We start from the raw sequence: 19,802 nt of genomic DNA on the forward strand, positions 1-19,802 counted from the left end.
TAATAATTAGAAACACACACTTTGTTGAAAATGGTTTTGTGGTTTAGTTTTCAGAACACTTGAAAACGACAGACACATCTTTTCAAAGAACATTGTTTGTTACATCACTATTTTGGGGCTTTATATTTTTAGCTATATTTTTAGAAGGGCCTGCTGATGTATTTGGTGGGTACTGGTGTGCTAAGGGTAGAGACATGGTTCACAGCACCAGATAACTTAGTGGAACAGCAGAGAGAAGGTTCAAGCTGCTCCTCTGATCCCTGTGTGAAAGGGCTTTGTTCATGTAGTAAATGTGTTGGAACACTGTATCTTAATTATGAATTAAGGGGTGTAGTATCGTTTAAAACAGACCTGATTGTTGTAAATTCCAGGGCTTACAGGGAAGAATTATTCTCATGGAGAATTCCAGGCTGAGGTGTTGGTAGGTTTTCTCATTTTCTTAATACGTAAACTTTTGAGAAAGGTTACTGTTGTAGTGTTACTCATTTACAGATGTGGAGATCTGCACTGACTTAGATTCTTTTGGAGGCTTAAGTACAATCTACATTTGGCATATGTTTTTCATTTTTAAAGTATCTGCTATTTTCCAGTTATCTATGATACCATCACTTGTATTTCTACAAAGAAAAGATAAAACTACCAGTGATCATCTACCCCTCTCCATTTAAGCTGCTTATAACTATGCAACACAGGGCACTGGAATTCTTTGCCTTGAGAACTGTTTCTGCATCAGCCTTCCAAGCATGGTGACTGATACTAAACATTCCCAAGCTGGCATACTTTACATAGGTTAGTTCTTAGTTTAGATGGATTCCTCAGGAGTGGAGTGTATCTGATTTTACTGGGTGAAGGAACAGCTTTTTCTGTAACTCTTCTCATTCCTGCAACTACTTGGTAGACCTTGATGCAAAGTGAAAATGGCCTGATCCAGGGATGTTTGTGCATTCTCTCCGTGTTCTTGGATGATCAAAGGGAAGTGTCTTGCCCTCTGCAAGACCAGCATCTGTTGCCATTTGGTCATAGTGCACCCAGCCTGCTGACTCTGTATCTTAAAAACAAAAACAAAAGTCAGTGGGGAGGGAGCAGACTCAGAAATGCTTATGGGCTTTGGAATATTGTGAGTTTCTGATTTGGGCAAATACATATTTGGGAAGTTTTAACTAGCAACTGTCCCTTTTCTCTCCATTCCAAAAGCTCTACAGGCCTTTAATCAACATGAAAATTGCTTTTTTATATCTTTTGTTGTATATCATGGGTCATGGTTATGCAGAGAAATCTATTGGTGTGAGCTTATCCCGAAGTCAACAATAAAAGTGTTGTTTTTCCTTATTCCTTAATAAAGGTAGCCCAGGCAAAGCTTGGATAGTCCTCTGTACAGGAGACCCAGGCATAGAAATCCATTAGTGTGGGGGTGCCTGAGTGGCTCAATCTGTTGAGTTACTGACTTCGGCTCAGGTCCTGATCTCATAGTTTTTGGGTTCGAGCCCCCGTTGGGCCCTGCGCTGACCATGTAGAGCCTGCTTGGGATTCTCTCTCTGTCCTGCTTGCTCTTTCCTCTCTTTCTCTCTCTCAAATAAATAAACTTAAAAAAAAAATCCATTAATGTGACCTTCCACTCATTCCAGTGCTCTCTGAAGTCTCTCCATAAAACTAATATGCATTAGATTTTCCAAACTGAAATTGCAATCCTGTTCCCTTGGAAAGACTGCTGTAAATACGTCCCCTTCCTACCCATTGCTAATGGATTAATTTTCAGAGGAAATGTTTCCTATAGGGATGGGATAAAGAGTAAGTGTATTGTTCCTTGTAAAGTCCTGAGGTGGTTTGTCTTTGTTGGGAGCACTAGGATATTAATGTAATTTTTTGTCGCTGTGTTGGAGATTTGTAGTACTCACTTCTGCAGCACTGGGCCACAGCATAGCTTCAGTGTACGACAGAGATTTCCTCCTGGGATATTTTTGCATATTTTAAATCCTGTTATGCACTTAATTCGCCTGGTCGGTTCCCCCAACATTCCTCAGAGGAAGGGTAGTAATGTATTGCTTCTATTTTAGAGATTAAAATAAAATAATGGTAATGAATCCATTGGATTTTTAATTTATTTGGTTTTTAGGATTGAGCTTCTTTCTAAGATTCCTAAGCCAATTTGTTCACCTAATTGGATCACATTGTGTCCCAAGTTTCTTTTCATTTTTTTCTTACCGGAGAATAAATCTCACCCACATTATCCCTTCCTCTCCTTCCCCCACCCTCAGCAAACGCAGGTAAAGAAACAACAACAAACTAATTCCTTTCTCCACAACTAGCGTTAATATTTTAGTATGTATCTTTCTTATGTCCTTTTTTCACTATACAAGCACACTCCCCTCTATTTTAACAAAGATGAGATCATACTATGAAAGTGTTTACATTCAATTTTTTTTGAAACTTCGCATTATGTCATGAACATCTTTGCGTGCCAGTGGGTACATTTCTTATGCCTCGGTTTTTTTTTTTTTTTTCCCTGCTGCCTCATTTTTAATTTTTCATACTATGCCATAAGGATGTGCCTTAATATATTTTACCTACTCCTTATTGAGCCTGGAGCTTGTTTCCAGCTTTGTGATATAAACAGTGCTGTACAGCCTCCTAGCTAAGTCTGTGGGTGCACCCTTCGTGATTTCCTAAGCTTAAACTCTTAGAACTGGAATTTCTGGGTCAAAGGGCATGCATTCTTTTTAAGACACTTGATGTTTATTGCCAAATCTCAGAAAGCTTGTACTAATTTATACTCCCACCAAGACTATCAGCAGGCCCCTTTTTCCTGCATCCCCTGCCCCTGAAGTTTTTAAATGTTTCAAAGGTTGCTTCTCTACAGTGGAGTTTTTCCATGTTTGTGTTGTGTGATTGGTAATTAATATTCCAGTCTGATCTGTACTTAGATATTACATATTGATTTTAACAGCAACAAAAAACCCCACCCCAGGGGCGCCTGGGTGGCGCAGTCGGTTAAGCGTCCGACTTCAGCCAGGTCACGATCTCGCGGTCTGTGGGTTCGAGCCCCGCGTCGGGCTCTGGGCTGATGGCTCGGAGCCTGGAGCCTGTTTCCGATTCTGTGTCTCCCTCTCTCTCTCTCTGCCCCTCCCCCGTTCATGCTCTGTCTCTCTCTGTCCCAAAAATAAATAAAAAACGTTGAAAAAAAAAATTTAAAAAAAAAAAACCCCACCCCATTTTGAGACCTCTCTCAATTGTTTCTCGTACAGCTGTACGCACTAAAAGGCTTCATTTCTGGAGCTGTCCTCCTTGAGTTCAGTTGAACACATTGAAAAGTGTTGACTTTGTGATCTTTGTGTATTAGGTCGTTGATCTGTATTGCTGGCTATAAACTTCATGGCTAGAGATGAGACCAATACTACAGGCGTTGTTCTGTGTGCATGTACATAGAATTTCACTGAATCACTCCCAACATTTTTCAGTTGAACCACTAACACTGCCAGTTAAAAACTGAATTGTAAAATGCATCTCGTTTTCAGAGATGTTATGCCGTGGAAACCCTGTGCCTCAGAACTGGTAGATTTGACCTATCTCTGCTTTTCTGGTCACATTGTGGGGGTGCTCTTGAGGATAGAGATACTCTTGGACACACCGGTCAGTTTGACAGAAGTTTTGGAGGACAGCTAACTGAGGACATCCGTGGAAGGATCTTTTTTATAAAGTTAAAACCGTGCCTTTTATTAGGTGTGGTTGGAATGTGCAGCGCACCTACTATCTTGAATGTTTTCCTCCTCTCTAACTTGAGAGTCTGAAGCTCCAGTGTCGAAGTTACTCCGAGTATTCCTCGGTCCAAGTGGCCACCAGGGCACCTCATGTTCCCCACGGGGGTGGTTTTCACTTTGGGTGCCCACAGTGTAGCCAGAACCCCACACTATCTGAAGAGTAGAGCTAGGGTCTCCCTGTACAGGCAGGGCAACATCAGCCCACAAGGCCTCTTTAATTGTTAACAGAACATTCCTACAGAGCACACACCCTCCACAAAGCCTACACACATGTTCTTAGAGTGTGACTCTAGGAAATGAGCAGATGTAATGGAAACCTCAATCTTGACTCATCCTGACTCTTACATATGAATGGAATTTGCATCTCATTTAGCATTGAATCTAACAGTCTTTCAGGGTAAATTCCCATGGAGGTCATGAAACACTGAATTTATATGCATGTAATGCCTTTCTCAAAGGAGCTGGAAAATCTTTTGCAAATAAAAACGTGCCTTCTTTTCCTGGCGGCCTTGATTTCAGTTGACAGCTGGTGAAGGAGTCGGTGAAGGGAACATTGTTCAGTGAAGAGGTTCATCTCCCCTGGGGTACAGTCATTAGTCCTGGCTGAAGACAGGCCTTGAACCCAGCATTGTGTTGGCCGTTCGGTGGGGATGTAGAGGTGGTTACCGAAAAGCAGTTTTCCTGCCGACTTCCTTTCCTACTTGGAAAGACCTAGTCAACACAGAAAACAATGGGAAAATAATACGAGTTCCTATATAAATTGACAAGTTGCGTAATACAGACCGGGCTTAGAAATTCTAAGAGATCAGTGTGGATTAGAGTAAAACAAGCTTTGTGGAAGAAGGAGCTGAGCCTTGTTGACCTGGCAGGATTGAAATGGGTAGAAATGGGCACTGGGGTAGGAATTACTATCATATATGTATATGGAGGTGGGAACGAACGTGGGTGTATTTATATGGCAAGGAGAAACCTTATTGGCTGTTAATTTTTGATGATTAAATAAGAAAATGATAAAGATCAGGATATTATAAAGAACTTGTATTTGTCAGTTGTCCTTGGCTTCCCCAGCCGGGCCTGTTCCATAGATGATAGATCTACAACCTGCAGAACCCAATGCCAATATCGTAAGTCTTTTTTTTTTTTTTTTTTTCTTTCCCCCACTAGGCTTACAATAGACTGTTCAGATTAGCATCTGGAAAAATAAAGCATTTTCCTCTTTGACTATTCTCCCTTTCATTTCCTTGATGCAGCTATTTACTCCGTGACCATACTTGTTTGCGTCTTCCTGCTGCTATTCTGGATAGGATAGCATGGCTGTTTATCCGTCACAGTGTCTCTTGGCTTTAGAAACCAAATGTAGAATTCCTAGGTGAGTCATTCCAAAGATACTGACCTCCTGCAGTATTGAACCCTGGTGATACAGTGGGCAGCAGACAGACGTTGTCCTTGACCTTCCTGGAACTTTTCTGTGTAGTGGGGAAGTGTGTATTGTGCAAATAAAAGCACAAGTCAGGATAGATTCACAAATTGATAAGTGCTGTAAAGCATAGCTCTGGGCTCCTGGGTGGCTCGGTTAAGTGTCTGACTTCAGCTCAGGTCATGGTCTCACAGCTCATGGGTTTGAGCCCCACAGCGGGCTCTGTGCTGACAGCTTAGATCCTGGAGCCTGCTTCCGATTCTGTGTCTCCCTCTCTTTCCACCCCTTCCCCGCTCATGCTCTGTTTCTATCTCTCAAAAATAAATAAATGTTAAAAAAAAAAAAATTAAAAAATATAGCCGATGTGAGAAAATTGGGTAACCAGGGGATCTTGTTTACTTTGTTCTAGACCTTGCTTACATCCCTTCTTGTATTTAGTTCTTAACTCTATCATGTGGATACCAACCACCATTATTTCTGATGTACAAGTGAGGACCTGAGGCTCAGAGAGAGGTGAATAACTTGGTCTAGGTCACTAATAAATACCAAAGCCTGAATTTGAACCGATAGCAGTTAGTTCAAAAATCAGTCCTCTTGTGCTGAACTTCATTGCCAGTCTGGAAGGAATATTCCTCAGAGAAGTATATTCCAAAGAGATCAAGGAGTCTCTTGAACCTAGTGCCTCTTAGAATTCTGCTTTCACAGAGGAATTTGAGATACGGGACTTGCCCAAATCCTCAGTGATCAGTAATGTGGCAACTTCTTTTCCAGGAGGTGAGTCACCAAGTTATACATAGCATCTCTAGTTCCCGAAAATCTGGGCTGCCGTGGACTTCACGCCGTAGTCTGCTCTTTTCCATCTTTTCCATCCCCTGGTCTGGACTCCGAATTACACCCCTAGCCTCCATTGCCTTTCTCACATCCCTAGTCCATTCGACACTCATGGCAGATGATTCTTCCAAATGTGTTACTCCCGTAAATCAGCCAGCATCTGAAAACATTTGCAGATTCCTTGATCAAAAGGGTCTAATGTATATGAAAGTGCTCTGAAGACTGGAGAGCACTGGCCCCACTCTTTTTTGTTGTTGTTGTCCTTAGCGGATAAGATCCAGATTTCTTTCGCTGACATTCAAAGCTCCCCATGCTCAGGCCCTTCTCTGCATTTCCAAACTTGTCTGCTCTCTGTCCGTGTGCACAGTCTCCTCAGCCTCCAGCCCAGCAGCTAGTCTAGTGTTCTTTCTTTTAATAACTTTGTTGAGGTACAGTTCACAGCTTAAAATGCACCCTTAATTCAGTAATTTTTGGTGTGTTCAGAGTTGTATAACCATCATGACTCTAATCTTAGGACATTTTTGTTCCCCTCACTAAAGGGAAAAAAAAAAAACCCCCAAACACCCAAACCTGTGTTCATTAACCCTGCCTCCCAGCCCCTGGCAGCTGCAAATCTGCTTTTTGTCTCCATGGATTTGCCTATTTATGGACATTTTATACAGGTAGAATAATACAGTGGGTGGCCTTTTGTGTCTCATTTATTTCACCTAGCATGATATTTTTGGGTTCGTCCATGTTGTAGCATGAATTGGCACTTTGTTCCTTTTTTTTTTTTTTTTAAAGACCTCTCTGTGCCCTATGGGCTTAAACTCATGTCACAGAGATTAGGAGTTACCTGCTTTACTGGCTGAGCAAGCCAGGTGCCTCGAGTATTTTGTTCCTTTTTATGGCTGAATAGCATTTCCATTGCATGGATCTATACCACATTTTGTTGTATTTAGTTCATTCATTCACATTTTGTTCATTCATTCATTCATTCGTTCAGTTGATGAACTTTTAAGTTGTTGCCACCTTTTGGGTGCTGTGTTCTTTTTTTTTTTAATTTTTAATTTTTTTTTCAACGTTTTTTATTTATTTTTGGGACAGAGAGAGACAGAGCATGAACGGGGGAGGGGCAGAGAGAGAGGGAGACACAGAATCGGAAACAGGCTCCAGGCTCTGAGCCATCAGCCCAGAGCCTGACGCGGGGCTCAAACTCATGGACCGTGAGATCGTGACCTGGCTGAAGTCGGACGCTTAACCGACTGCGCCACCCAGGCGCCCCTTGGGTGCTGTGTTCTTACAAAGGTGTTCTACCTCCAAGTTCCTGATCCTCTGGTGGCTAGAATGCACTCTTCTGTCCTCTCCGTGCACTTACTTTTTTTTCCTTCCAGGCTTACCCTGTGGTTTTCCCTTCCATAGGACGATTATGTCAGTCTCTGACTTAGCTACTGAATGTGCTACCTAGTATATGTACTTATGTCCTTTCCTGCGTATCTATGTATGTTTGGATGTTGAGCTCATTTTTTTTTTTTTTTAAGACTATTCAGCAAATACATATTGAGCACCGGCTTTGTGCTGGACACACAGTAGGCAGTGGGGGATAATCAATGGACAAAACTAAGGGTCTTGCTATTGTGGAGCCTTGAGATTCTAGCAGAGATTACATTCTAGGTGATTTTAAAAATGTATACACACACATATATAAAATTCTACTCTTGTATATTTCCAGCACCTGATCACAAGATGTAATATGGTGTAGATTGTCAGGAAACCTATTTGATAACAATTACATTGCAATTTTCTTAATAGAATTATGAAGGCCACTTAATCCCCTCCAACCTGTATAGATAGTGGTCTTATTTCTTACAGGCACTATAATCACAGTTGCCAAATTTATTTGTGAAAGTAAAGAGATGGATGTCAAGTGTCCCCTTTGGAGGATGGAAACCAGCTTGGGGAAAGCAAGTCTCCTATCCTCTGACATGCCATGTCTTTAGTCCTTGCTTGTATCTTCTCCTAGGCTGTTCAAGTAGGAGTCTTAATTACTGTATTTTAAAAATTTTATTCATTTATTTTGGGGGGGGGGGGCAGAAAAGCCCAAGCAGGTTCTGCACTGTCAGCTCATAGCCCCATGTAGGGCTCAAACTCCAGAACCTTGAGATCATGACCTGAGCTGAAACCAACAATCAGATGCTTAACAGACTGAGCCACCCAAGTGCCCCAGGAGTCCCAGGAGTCTTAATTACTCTATGGATTGGAATCTTATGGAGACCCTGTGGGAGGTAGAGGAGAGAGGGTGGAGACTGTTCCTCACTGTCAAAGTTGAAAAATCTTCCTCTTCCTTCCTGTTCATTACTAGGAAAGCATTTACTCCATTCCTGACACAACTTGAGGCGTGCCTGGCCCTGAACTCAGCACCTAAGGAGAGCTGCTGGCTCCTTTACCCATTTGGGCATAATTAACTGTAGTCAGTCAGGTATCTATCTTCTCCCATCTCTTGGAAATGATAGTAACTGGGCTCTCCCAGGATACTGTGAGAACTAACGAGTTAATATTTGTGGAGGCCTGTGGAAATGTTAAGTGCTCAGTGTTGTTCTTATCTTCTCCCTGAGCATGGTTGCCTTATAAGGCTGTCCACTGGGCCCAGGGACTTCTGTTGGGGAGTTGGGCCAGCCTGTGAGGCTACATGACTGTGGCAGTCCAGGACCTTGTTCCCGGAATGGGTTCAGATTTCCTATTTTAATACTGGCGATACCACTTTTTGCTAATTGCTAGTCAGGCTCTCACAAGTACTTTCCTTCCACTTTGTTACATCTATTTTTAGCACCCCATCTCTGTGATTCTTTCTTTCTGAAAACCAAGTATAGTAAAATCCACTTGAACAAAATAATCCAAAGTTCTTAAGTTTTCTGGAAAGGTAAGCTTCTTATCCCAAGAATTATTTCGAAGTAAATTCATTCTTTTTACCCTCTTAAAAAAGAAATGACAGGGGTGCCTGGCTGACTTTGTTGGCAGAGTACACACATGACTCTTGATCTCTGGGTGGGGAGTCTGAGTCCTGTGTTGAGGGTAGAGTTTACTTCATTAAAAACAACAACAACAACAAAAACAAAAACGTCCAGTTGGCTCAGTTAGTTGAATGTCCAGCTCTTGGTTTCATCTCAGGTCATGATCCCGGGGTCGTTGGATCGAGTCCCACATCAGCTCCACACTGTGGAGTCCGCTTTGGGATTCATTCATATTCTCTCTCTCTCTCTCTCTCTCCCTGTCTCTCTTTTCCTCTCCCTCTCTCCCCCACCCTTCTCTTCAACTCACATGCTCGCGCTCTCCCAAAAATAAAATCTTAAAAAAATGTAAAATATGCCAAAATGGTGTTGTTGGTCAAGAAAGATGGGTAGAAGGTTAGACTATTATTTCTTATATCCTTGGTGAGCTTTTAGAAATATCTTGGTCATACCCCTTTTTTTTAGTGTTGTCAGAACAACAGGTCATTGGTTACTATCTATGATGGCTCAGTGGACTACCCTCGTTCTCATTAATGATACACTTCTGCTTGCTGGGGCAGGTACCGTGTAAGTAAACATAAGTCCTTTTTAGAGGCAATAAACAAACATTTTTTGTGAGCCTTGGACCTCCTGTATCTGAGTGAATGTTTATAGGCAATCTCTTGTTTATAGGAAATGGTGCAGAGTTGGGGAATTTTGGTTCGGCATTAGTAGTTGTGGGAAGTGGGACAAAGTAGGCAGGGTCTGTGACTGGTTAGCTCATTTGATGAGAACAATATGCTAATGAACCCAAGGTCACTGGACCATGGGTGTGTAGGCCAGCCAGCTCTGCTCTGCTGGGATTCCAGACCTTGGCCAGGAGGCTGGGCAATGTGTGTCACTGGTCATGAAGCCGGAACAGATAGATCACCAGACCCAGAAAAGGAACTCAAAACACATGTCCTGTGGATTGTAAACTATAGCTCTTTTTTTTTTTTTTTTAAAGTTTATTTATTTTGAGAGCGAGAGAGAGGGGGACAGAGTATGTGAGCAGGGAGAGAGAGGTAGAATCCTAAGCAGGCTTGCACTGACAACCTAGAGGCCAGGGTGGGTCTCGATCACAGGAACAGTGAGCTTGTGACCTGAGCCTAAATCAAGAGTCAGATGCTTAACCAGCTGAGCCACCCAGTGGCCCCAACTATAGCTTTTTAATTAATTAATTTATTTATTTTTAATGTTTATTTTTTGAGTGAGAGACAGAGCACGAGCAAGGGAGGGGCAGAGAGAGAGAGAGAGAGAGAGAGACAGAATCTGAAGCAGGCTCCAGGCTCTGAGCTGTCTGCACAGAGCCCGACATAGGGCTCGAACTCAAAAACCACGATATCATGACCTGAGCTATATAGTCAGAGGCTTAACCAACTGAGCCACCCAGACGCCTCTAGCTTTTTAATTTATGGAGATATTATAGCAGACATTTTGCAGTTTTTGTTTAAAAATTTTTTTTTTCTTTCAGGAGTGCGTGGGTGGCTCAGTTGGTTGAGTGCCGACTTCAGCTCAGGTCATGATCTCATAATTTGTGAGTTCGAGCTCTGCATCGGGCTCTGTGCTGACAGTTCAGAGCCTGGAGTCTGCTTCGGATCCTGTGTCTCCCTCTCTCTCTGCCCGTCCCCCATTCATGCTCTCTCTCAGCAATAAATATTATTAAGCATCCTAGGAAAATAGAGTAAAATATAAGAAACAAATTGCTTGTTATCCCACTACTGACAGGTTTGACTTTTGGATTTTTTTTTTTTTTTTTCTGTTCTTAACATTCTTTCCTTGGTTTCCATGATTCTATGGACTTTCTCTGCCTCTGTGCCCCTGCTTCTACTTTCTCCTTTTCATCTTTTTTCATTGATTTGGTCCATAAATGATAGCATTCCTCAGAACCTCTGTCCTGTGTCTTATTTCTTATTACCCTGCACGCCCTTGGAGGATGTCCTTTGTTCCAGGGTTCTGTCCTGAGCTTCAGAGTCAAATAGCCAGGTGTCTGTACCACCTCCAGTTGGCTGTCTCCTGTGCATTTTGATAAACTCAGCATGTCCAGGACCTGCGATGTCGTTGTCCTCCTCCTCAAACCTCCTGTGTTCCACATCTGCCACTCTTGAGCCAGTTTCCCACCTCTTCCATTTCCCTTCCTAACCAGTCTATCACCAAACATGACAATTGTGCCTCCCCCAATCTCAAATCGGTTGACTTCTCTCCACCTTTCTCCCTTACCATTCCATTCAGGCTACCAGCAAGGCTCTCTGCACTGCTGTACCTACCAGCTGTGCCTCCCTATGGTCCTAGCTCTTCGGGACAGTCAGGGTAACCTTTCAAAACAATGGAAATGTGCCCTGTCATTCTGCTTAAAACCTTTGGCACCCCCTTGCCAGGTAGTCTCCTCTGCAATACTTTGTCCCGCAGACTGGGTTTTTGTCACACTGCCCTAATAACATGCCATCTTGTTCACTTATTCGGTAAGCATTTTTATCACTTACCAGGTCAGACACTAGGTTCTGGGAACAGGCTTCAGGGGGATGGAGAGGGATCAAGACAAGTCTCGGAGTGGGCTTGGTTGGGAGGCTGCGATGACTTTGTCTTTGAGAAAACCCGGGCTAGGACCATGAGGTCAACTGCTTGATGTGTTAGATAGCAGTGCGCGTACACACTGTGCCTTGCTGGGTGTTCGGCACGTGGACGGCCTGCGGTATTTCGTGTTTCAGGTTGCTTTTCCGCCAGAATTTGAGGGATGGCTCCTTGCTGGAACTGTGCGTGAAGCACATTGTACAGAGGGGAGAACATCTGATTTCTTCATCTAAAATAAGTGCTTCTGGGGTTTGTCAGTTTGGTTTTGTGTTCGTTTTCTGCTTAAAATTACTGTGTGTGTAGGGGTACGTTTTAATTCAACACAATGAACCCCTTTTGTAAGATTTCAAGGCCTGTTCTATTGCAACGTGGGATTTTCAGAGTTGGGAAATCCCTGTGAACCAGAACTTAGTCTGGTGTCTGGATATACCGGTGACTTATGAGTTGGAAGAGTTGCGTAGATAGTAGCCATGTCCCTCCTTCATTTTGGGTTTGTTTCGCATCATCATCCAGATAAACTAAACAAAATGATAAAGTGTGGATAAAGCCCTCCATTAGTGTAGTCAGTGTTTGTGTAAATGTTAATCCCTAGGAAATAGAACATTCTTTGCTCTCCAGTCTTAGAGATCCACTCTTTTACTCTCCTTCTGCCCTCTTGATGTTTTCCATTTATTGTTTTTCTTTTGGTGGGGGAAGCTTGTGCTTCATAGGAACACATAGATCTTTTGACCTTATCTAAGAATACAATAAAATCTTGCGTTCGTGATCACTGAAAAGTCTGTTAAAATGTTGAGATATTTTACTTTCATAGAGACACAGAACGAAAATGATCACGTTGACTGGGTATTTAAGCTTTTACCAGAATGTTTGGAATTGTTGGATGCCATCTCTGTTCTTTTTCTCACTGTCCGTGAGAATCTTCACTACTCAGTACCAGATAACTGATTATCAGTAGCTGAAATCAACATGGAGACTCCTCAGAACACCTGTTTCTCATAAACTTAGAAAGTTGCAGAGAACCATAAATACCATGGCTCCTCATTTTTCTGTGAAAAAAATTACAAAGTAATAAGTACTTGTTATTTAAGATATAAAACTACAGAAGTACATGCAGAAAATAACTTCATGTTCTCAGTCTCCCATCCTCATTCTGTTGCACAAGTGTAATCAGAGTTCATATTTTAATATGCATCTTTCTCTTCATTTAGATGCTGCAGATAAAAATGTTTTCTAACATGCAATACATGATTTGCTCCCTCTACTTTAACTTGACAGTAAATCTTAGATCTTCCATATCAGTGTATAGCAGTAGCTCGTTCTTTTTAATAGCTGTATGGTATTTCACTGGATGTACCATAATATATTTCCTGCTGACTGACATCGAGCCTTTTCTAGTGTTTTTGTTGTTACTAATGATATTTGTAGGAAGCATCTTCATATACAGATACAGGTGTGAGGTATTTCTAATAAAGTAGAATTGTATTTTATGCATTGTTAGAATTTAACCATACATATTCTTACAATTAAAAAAGGAAAATTTGGGGAGCCTGGGTGGCTTAGTTGCTTAAGCGTCCAACTCTTGTTTTTGGCTCAGGTCATGCTCTTGTGGTTCATGAGATTGAGCCCTACATTGGGCTCTGCACTGCTAGGGCAGAGCCTGCTTGGAATTCTCCACCCCCCCCCCCCCCCCCCCCCCCGCTCATTCTCTTTCAGTAAATAAACCTAAACAAAAATGAAATTTTGTCCATGTGTTCTTTAGGACATATGCTACATCAGTAAATATAATTTATATTTGTGTATATTATGCGGATTTGAATAAATGAACTACATATAATTGGACAGTTTATGGGATTCTTAAGGTTTTTTTTTTTTTTAAACTATAAGGCATTGTATAATTTACTCTTTAACTCTAGAACTTGAGTATAATGTAAAGATTCCTAGAAATGAAATTTTTGGATGAGTTATGTGCACTTAATTTTTTTTTTAAATTTTTTTTTTTTTTTTTTTTTTTTACATTTATTTATTTTTGAGAGACAGAGACAGAGCACATGCAGGGTAGGGGCAAAGAGAGAAGGAGACACAGAATCCAAAGCAGGCTCCAGGCTCTGAGCTGTCAGCATAGAGCCCGATGCGGGGCTTGAACCCATAAACTATGAGATCATGACCTGAGTCGAAGTTGTACGCTCAGCCAACTGAGAGCCACCCAGGTGCCCCGCCCTTAATTTTTTGATAATGCTGAATTGCCTTAAAAAGACTTACCAATTTATAATGTGGCGCATTCATTTTTCCATATGCTTTCCAGCATAGATGTTATCTTTTTTTTCAATCATTGGCTGAAAAAAATTTTATTTTAATTTGTATTTTTATTAATGAAGTTACCATTTTAATACATTGACCAGTTTTCAGTTTTTTAAACAATTTAGTTATCGATATTTTTCTATTAGGGTTGTCTTCATTGATTTCTAGGCAGTCTTGATTGTAAACATTGTCTAATACAGGTATTTTGGAAATATTTTTCCTAGTTTTTTTTTTTTTCAGGTCTTTCAAAGATAGGCTCTAGCTGTCAGTGTTACTGTCAGCGTGACTATGTCCTTAAAAATCCAAGCTTATCAATTGGACGAAAAGAAAAAATAGAACTAATAACAAACTTTAGTAACGTGGCTGGACAAGATAAACACAAAATCCCAGGAAAGCAGTGTGTACCAGCATAATCAGTTAGAAAACAATGAAAAAGGCCGTTTTGGAGGGAGGGGCAGTAAAAACAAATTTGCAGGACCTACCTGAAGAATACTGTACTCTGAAGGACATAAAAGACTTGAATAAATGAAAATAAAGACTATATTCCTGGATGGTATTCTAAAGTTGTCCATTTCTTCCAAGTTTACCAATTAAATACAGTTCCAATAAAACTTTCAAAGTATTTTTAAAAGAAATTGACAAAAAAAAAAAAGAAATTGACAAACTATTTCTAAAGTTCTACTGGACTTCTAAATGTATATAAAGCCAAGAAAATCTTGAAAAAGAACAGTGAAGGGGGACTTTCCTCACCAAATAGCAAAGCCCAATTCAAAGTGTTAAAAATGTTCTAAAATCATACAATACTAAAGAAGTATGGTATCATAGTTGAAAGAGATCAATCACTAATTGAAATCGAAGACCAGAAAGGTATGTAATGGCAGATTTAAGGTCATAGAGCTAGATAGGGAACTTTTTCATGAAGTATAGAAGTATTTCTCAGTTTTTGAACTGATCATGGGTCCAACTTTTAGCAAAACTCCATTGGGGGATTTTTTTTTGTTATGTCAACGAAAAAGTTAGTGTACTTTGGGGGGGAGGGGATGCCTGGGTGGCTCAGTCCATTAAGTGTCTGACTTCGGCTCAGGTCATGATGTCGCGGTCCATGAGTTCAAGCCCCGCGTCGGGCCCTGTGCTGACAGCTCAGAGCCTCCAGCCTGCTTCAGATTCTGTGTCTCCCTCTCTCTCTGCCCCTCCCCAGCTCACAGTCTCTCTGTTTGTCTCTCTTTCTCTCTCTGTCAATAAACATTAAAAAAAAAAAATGAATAAAAAATTGTACTTTGGGAAAATTAAGCACTCAAGGAATCAACTTAAGGACTTTAACAAAGCTTGAATAGAGGTTTAGAAAAGGAAAATGCTCATGCAAGTCTGCCAGGTCTTTGCGAGTTTCATATTCAGTCAGGGGCGCCTGGGTGGCTCGGTTGGTTGAGCGTCCACCTCTTGATTTGGGCTCAGGTCCTGATCCCAGGGTCATGGGATTGAGCCCCCCACATCAGGTTCCGCACTGAGCGTGGAGTGTGCTTAAGATTCTCTCTCCTGCTTGCATGCATGCTGTCTAAAAAAAAAAAACAAAAAAACAAAAAAACAAAACTTGGCATCAATTGACAGGGTAGTTAGTATTTTTAGCGATCTCATAAGTTTAAAATATTTGTTTGGAGGCCTGAAAATGGCCATTTTTCCCCATCCTTTACATTGGTGCGTGTTGTGAAGAGGAGTAGAAAGTACACACATGGGAGGGGATTTAGAGTTTATAATTAACTTGTGTAAAAAGAATTGGCACAGTTTTGTTTTTCTTTTCTTTTTTTTTTTTTGGAGTGGTTTGAGGAGCTGGTCAGCTGCAGAACCTTCTGTTAGCAAACTGATAGCATCTAGGGTGGAGCTAGGGGCGGAAACATGTTTAATCACATACTCACCAACTTCCTGGCATGAAGAAAGTTATCACCAGACAGCAGCTACCAGGCTAATTTAACTTTAGTTCTGGACAGGCCCCTCTGCAGCAATCATTTTTAAAGTAAGTTTCTTAAAGAAAATGGAGGCATTATTTGGCTTTCTCTTCCAAGTGACGTTTTCATGAATCCTCCAAAGTGTTTTTGTGTGTGCATATGTGTTAACCATTAAAGATTCCTTGAAGTACGGATGTCCTATCCAAATACAGTATTTAGTATTCTTAAATGTGAAAGCACATCACATAGATGACTTCTGAGAAGTTTTCTGGGTACCTACTACGTGCAGTACCCTCTAAACAGCGCATGGGCGAAGTGGAAGGTATTAATAAACATGGAGTTAGAAAAGGCTAGTTGCTATACCAGATAAAAATACAAGTTATCCCTGGGTTGGAAATTGAAGGAAAATTCTTAGAAGCAGTAGTGTTTGGGCTGCGTTGTGTAGGATTTAATCTGTTGTTTTACACACAAATCTAGGCTTTGTTGAAGCATGGGACCCCATGGCACCTCCTTCTGGGGGGAACTTGCCGTGCAAGAGAAACACCAGTGTAGGTTTCTGAACATTTAGACCTATCCGAGAGTAGATTTTGGAAATCCTTCCACTTGGGCTCATTGTCTTCACTTCTCAGTTGTAAACTAAACTCACACCCAAGCAGCCATAGGAAAAATGAAAACAGCTCCTTCTTTAAAAAGAAATGGAAAGATCACAAGTTCGACATGGTATTGAATAGATGTGTTTGGCTGAAACAAAGTTGCATCTTCAATGAATATTTGTTTATGTCTATTGTTTGTGCCAGAGGAAACTCTTTACAGCAGGGACTCCTATTTATTGCCGTGAGCCCCTGTGGAATTCACAGTTCATTTTGTAGAGATAATTTATCTGTTCATTTCATGTATCCAAAGTGGCCTTGAGAACCAGGACCTGCCTCAAAGGCCTGTGATCAGTTGCAATGCATGTTACAAAGTGCATGCCTTAGACCCTCGTGTGGTGGTAATAAAGAGTTGTTCAGCCTCACTTGTGGTCTCTCTATCCCCAGTACTGAGTCGCCCTGGGCTTTGCTATCTGGTTTCCCAGCCATCCAGTTATTTGTCCACCAGTGCCTTACCAGGCCTGTCTTTATTCTTACTGTGGCTGGAGATCCAGACTCTAAAACATCTGTAGTATTTGTCCCTTATCTGTTTGTGTGTTCTGTCACCTTGCGGATATTTATAGGCCCCCGGTTCTGCTTTCGTCTGAAGACCCTGCCGGGTAGCACTTGGCAGCTCTGTGCTCTTTGTGTATGTTGCCTTTGGTTGCCTAGCTACCTGTGAGGGAACCTGGTGAGCACGGGTCTGCAAGGGGAAACCTGGGAGTTTTTGGCATGGGTGAGGCTTCCAGGAACTGAGGGGAAACCCGCTGTGGGATGAACCCATTTCTTCCCTACAGCCTTTCCTCATTTCTTTCCTCTTCTACTTCTAGCTCTGGCCCACTGGTGTCTGTCAGGACCACAGAATCTGTGGAGTAAATTGGCCAAGGGTTGGGTGGAGGGGACATCCTGGAAAGAGAATATCTTAGTTTAGATTTTCAGGGACAGAGTGACACGGGTCAGTTGAGAAGAACAGCATGATGGTGAAGAGCTTCTGTTGGATCTGCATTCAGAAAATTGAGAGGAGCTTTCCATTGCTTTGAGCTTGGGAGTGCACCATTGTAGGTTTTGAATGCGATTATCTTGGGCAAGCTACTGAATGTTTCTGAGGTTAGTTCTTCCTGTGTAAATTGGGAATAACGAGATCTACAAGTAGGGTTGGATACAGATTGTAGCAAAAATTAGGGAGAAAGCGTGTCTCACTAGAATTTAATGTGTTCAGCACATGCAGAGCTATCTGGAAAGGGGTTCTCCTTGAAAAGTGGTTGAGGACAGGTTATTAAAAATCAGTAGGCTGAGATTTTGTGACATTGGACACCTAATTATAAACTAGTTACTGAAGGTGCATGGTTATGTTGGACTCATAACTAGGTTCATAGTCTGTTATGCTTGCTAGTGACTTTTAACCTCTCTAAACCTTCGTTTCTTCGTCTCTTTGTAAGAGAATGAGGATGATAAAGCTTCATGGAATCACAAGGTAATGTATACAAAACACATGGCACAGTGAATCTGATCTAGAAAGGAAGCTCTTATTTTTACTTCATACTAGACTTTAAGAGCAATTTATGCTGTAATAACAATTACATCATTGGCTCTCCTTGGCACTGTTCAGCTTCCAAAATTTCTGCGCCTCTTGCATTATTTTCCCAGAGAAAACACAACAATAGCATCAGCCCATTATTAAATAGTAATGTTTTACTCCATTATTACTTTAGAAATTTCTATCCTCCTTCAAAAGTTCAGTCTGCATTCCTCAATAATATTTCAGTGTAGGGGTGCCTGGGTGGCCTGGAGCCTGCTTCGGATTCTCTCTCTCTCTCTCTCTCTCTCCTCCTCCTCCTCCTCCTCCTCCTCCTCCTCCTCCTCCTCCCCCTCCCCCGTTTGCTGTCTTTCCCCCTCAAAAATAAACATTAGGGGCGCCTGGGTGGCACAGTCGGTTAAGCGTCCGACTTCAGCCAGGTCACGATCTCGCGGTCCGTGAGTTCGAGCCCCGCGTCAGGCTCTGGGCTGATGGCTCGGAGCCTGGAGCCTGTTTCTGATTCTGTGTCTCCCTCTCTCTCTGCCCCTCCCCCGTTCATGCTCTGTCTCTCTCTGTCCCAAAAATGAATGGAAAATGTTGAAAAAAAAAATTAATAAATAAACATTAAAATAAAATTAAATAAATTTAAAAAAATATTTCCGTGCATGTAAGCATGAGTCTTACTCTGTCAGTATTCTCTGTTCCTGTGTAATTAAGATGTGTATGTACAATGACTTTAACTTGTTTATCCCTAATATCCAGCATGGTGATTAACGTGTGGTAGGACATCACTGAATGTCTCTTGAGTTTAATTTTGCTTTCCCGATTTTTAAAATATTTTTCATTCCATTGTCGGTTAAAGTGTTTGCAGTGTGGTGATTATTTTCGATGTTTTATTTCACATTGAACATTAAATTAACTCTGGATATTTGCCTGTTACTGGACTTGCCTTCTTTCTCAGTTTTGTTGGAATAGCTAGTTTCCTTAACCAAGGAATTATGGTATGATTTAGCATACTTCTCAAATACTAGCTAGGTTCCAGACACTGTTCTAAACATTAACGTCTAAGTTCTCATAACAATCCTATAATAAGGCGCAGCTATGATCTTCATTTTATACTTGAAGAAATAGAAGAGAGGGTAAGTAACTTGCCTGAACTCACACAGCTTCATCATAAGGCTGGCATTTGAACCTGGGCTACTGTTGACTCCAGCACTGACTTTTTTTTTTTTTTTAAGTTTTATATATTTATTTTGAAAGAGAGCAAGCAGGGGAGAGGCAGAGAAGGGGGAGAGAGAGAGAATGCCAAGACAGAATCCCAAGCAGACTCCTCGTTGTTAGCATAGAGCCCCTATGTGGGGCTTGCACTCATGAACCATGAGATCATGACCTGAGCAGAAACCAAGGTCAGTCTCTGAACTGACTGAAGCACCCAGGTGCCCCTCAGCACTGGTATTTTTTTTTTTTTTTAAGTTTATTTATTTATTTTGAGAGAGAATTCCAAGCAGACTCCACACTGTGAGCTGTGGGTAGGGAACCCTACACTGGGCTCGAACCCACGAGATCACGACCTGAGCTGAAATCAAGAGTCAGATGCTAAACTGAGCCGCTCAGCACCACCTCCCCCACTCCCAGCACTGATATTCTTACCCACCATCTGCTCCTTGCCACCTAGCATGCTAGGTACCTGAAGGCTTCTGTCTCTTTCATGACCTGTTGCCTTTTCATGACCTGTTGCCTATATTGCCTTGACCTGTGCACTGCTTTAGAGATGGCAGCATGGGCTGAACAGCAATCGAGTGAAGTCTAACAACAGAAGATATGTATGTGGAAAGGTTGG

At 41.6% G+C, this 19,802-nt stretch overlaps 1 protein-coding gene and 1 long non-coding RNA gene across 11 annotated transcripts in view; one reads left to right on the forward strand and one right to left on the reverse strand.

Moving 5' to 3' along the window:
* The window catches only part of RBPMS (RNA binding protein, mRNA processing factor), a 185,001-nt gene that overhangs the window by 13,353 nt on the left and 151,846 nt on the right, over positions 1-19,802 (forward strand). The gene's annotated exons all lie outside the window — the stretch shown is intronic.
* LOC131506516 (uncharacterized) lies at positions 11,498-17,159 on the reverse strand. The gene is made up of 3 exons (XR_009258997.1): positions 15,788-17,159; positions 13,839-13,912; positions 11,498-12,625 (listed from the first exon to the last, which is right to left on the reverse strand). It is a non-coding gene; the product is annotated as an uncharacterized LOC131506516 (long non-coding RNA).

The sequence above is a fragment of the Neofelis nebulosa genome, chromosome 3 (genome assembly GCF_028018385.1).
Source record: "Neofelis nebulosa isolate mNeoNeb1 chromosome 3, mNeoNeb1.pri, whole genome shotgun sequence".
Classification (NCBI taxonomy): domain Eukaryota; kingdom Metazoa; phylum Chordata; class Mammalia; order Carnivora; family Felidae; genus Neofelis; species Neofelis nebulosa.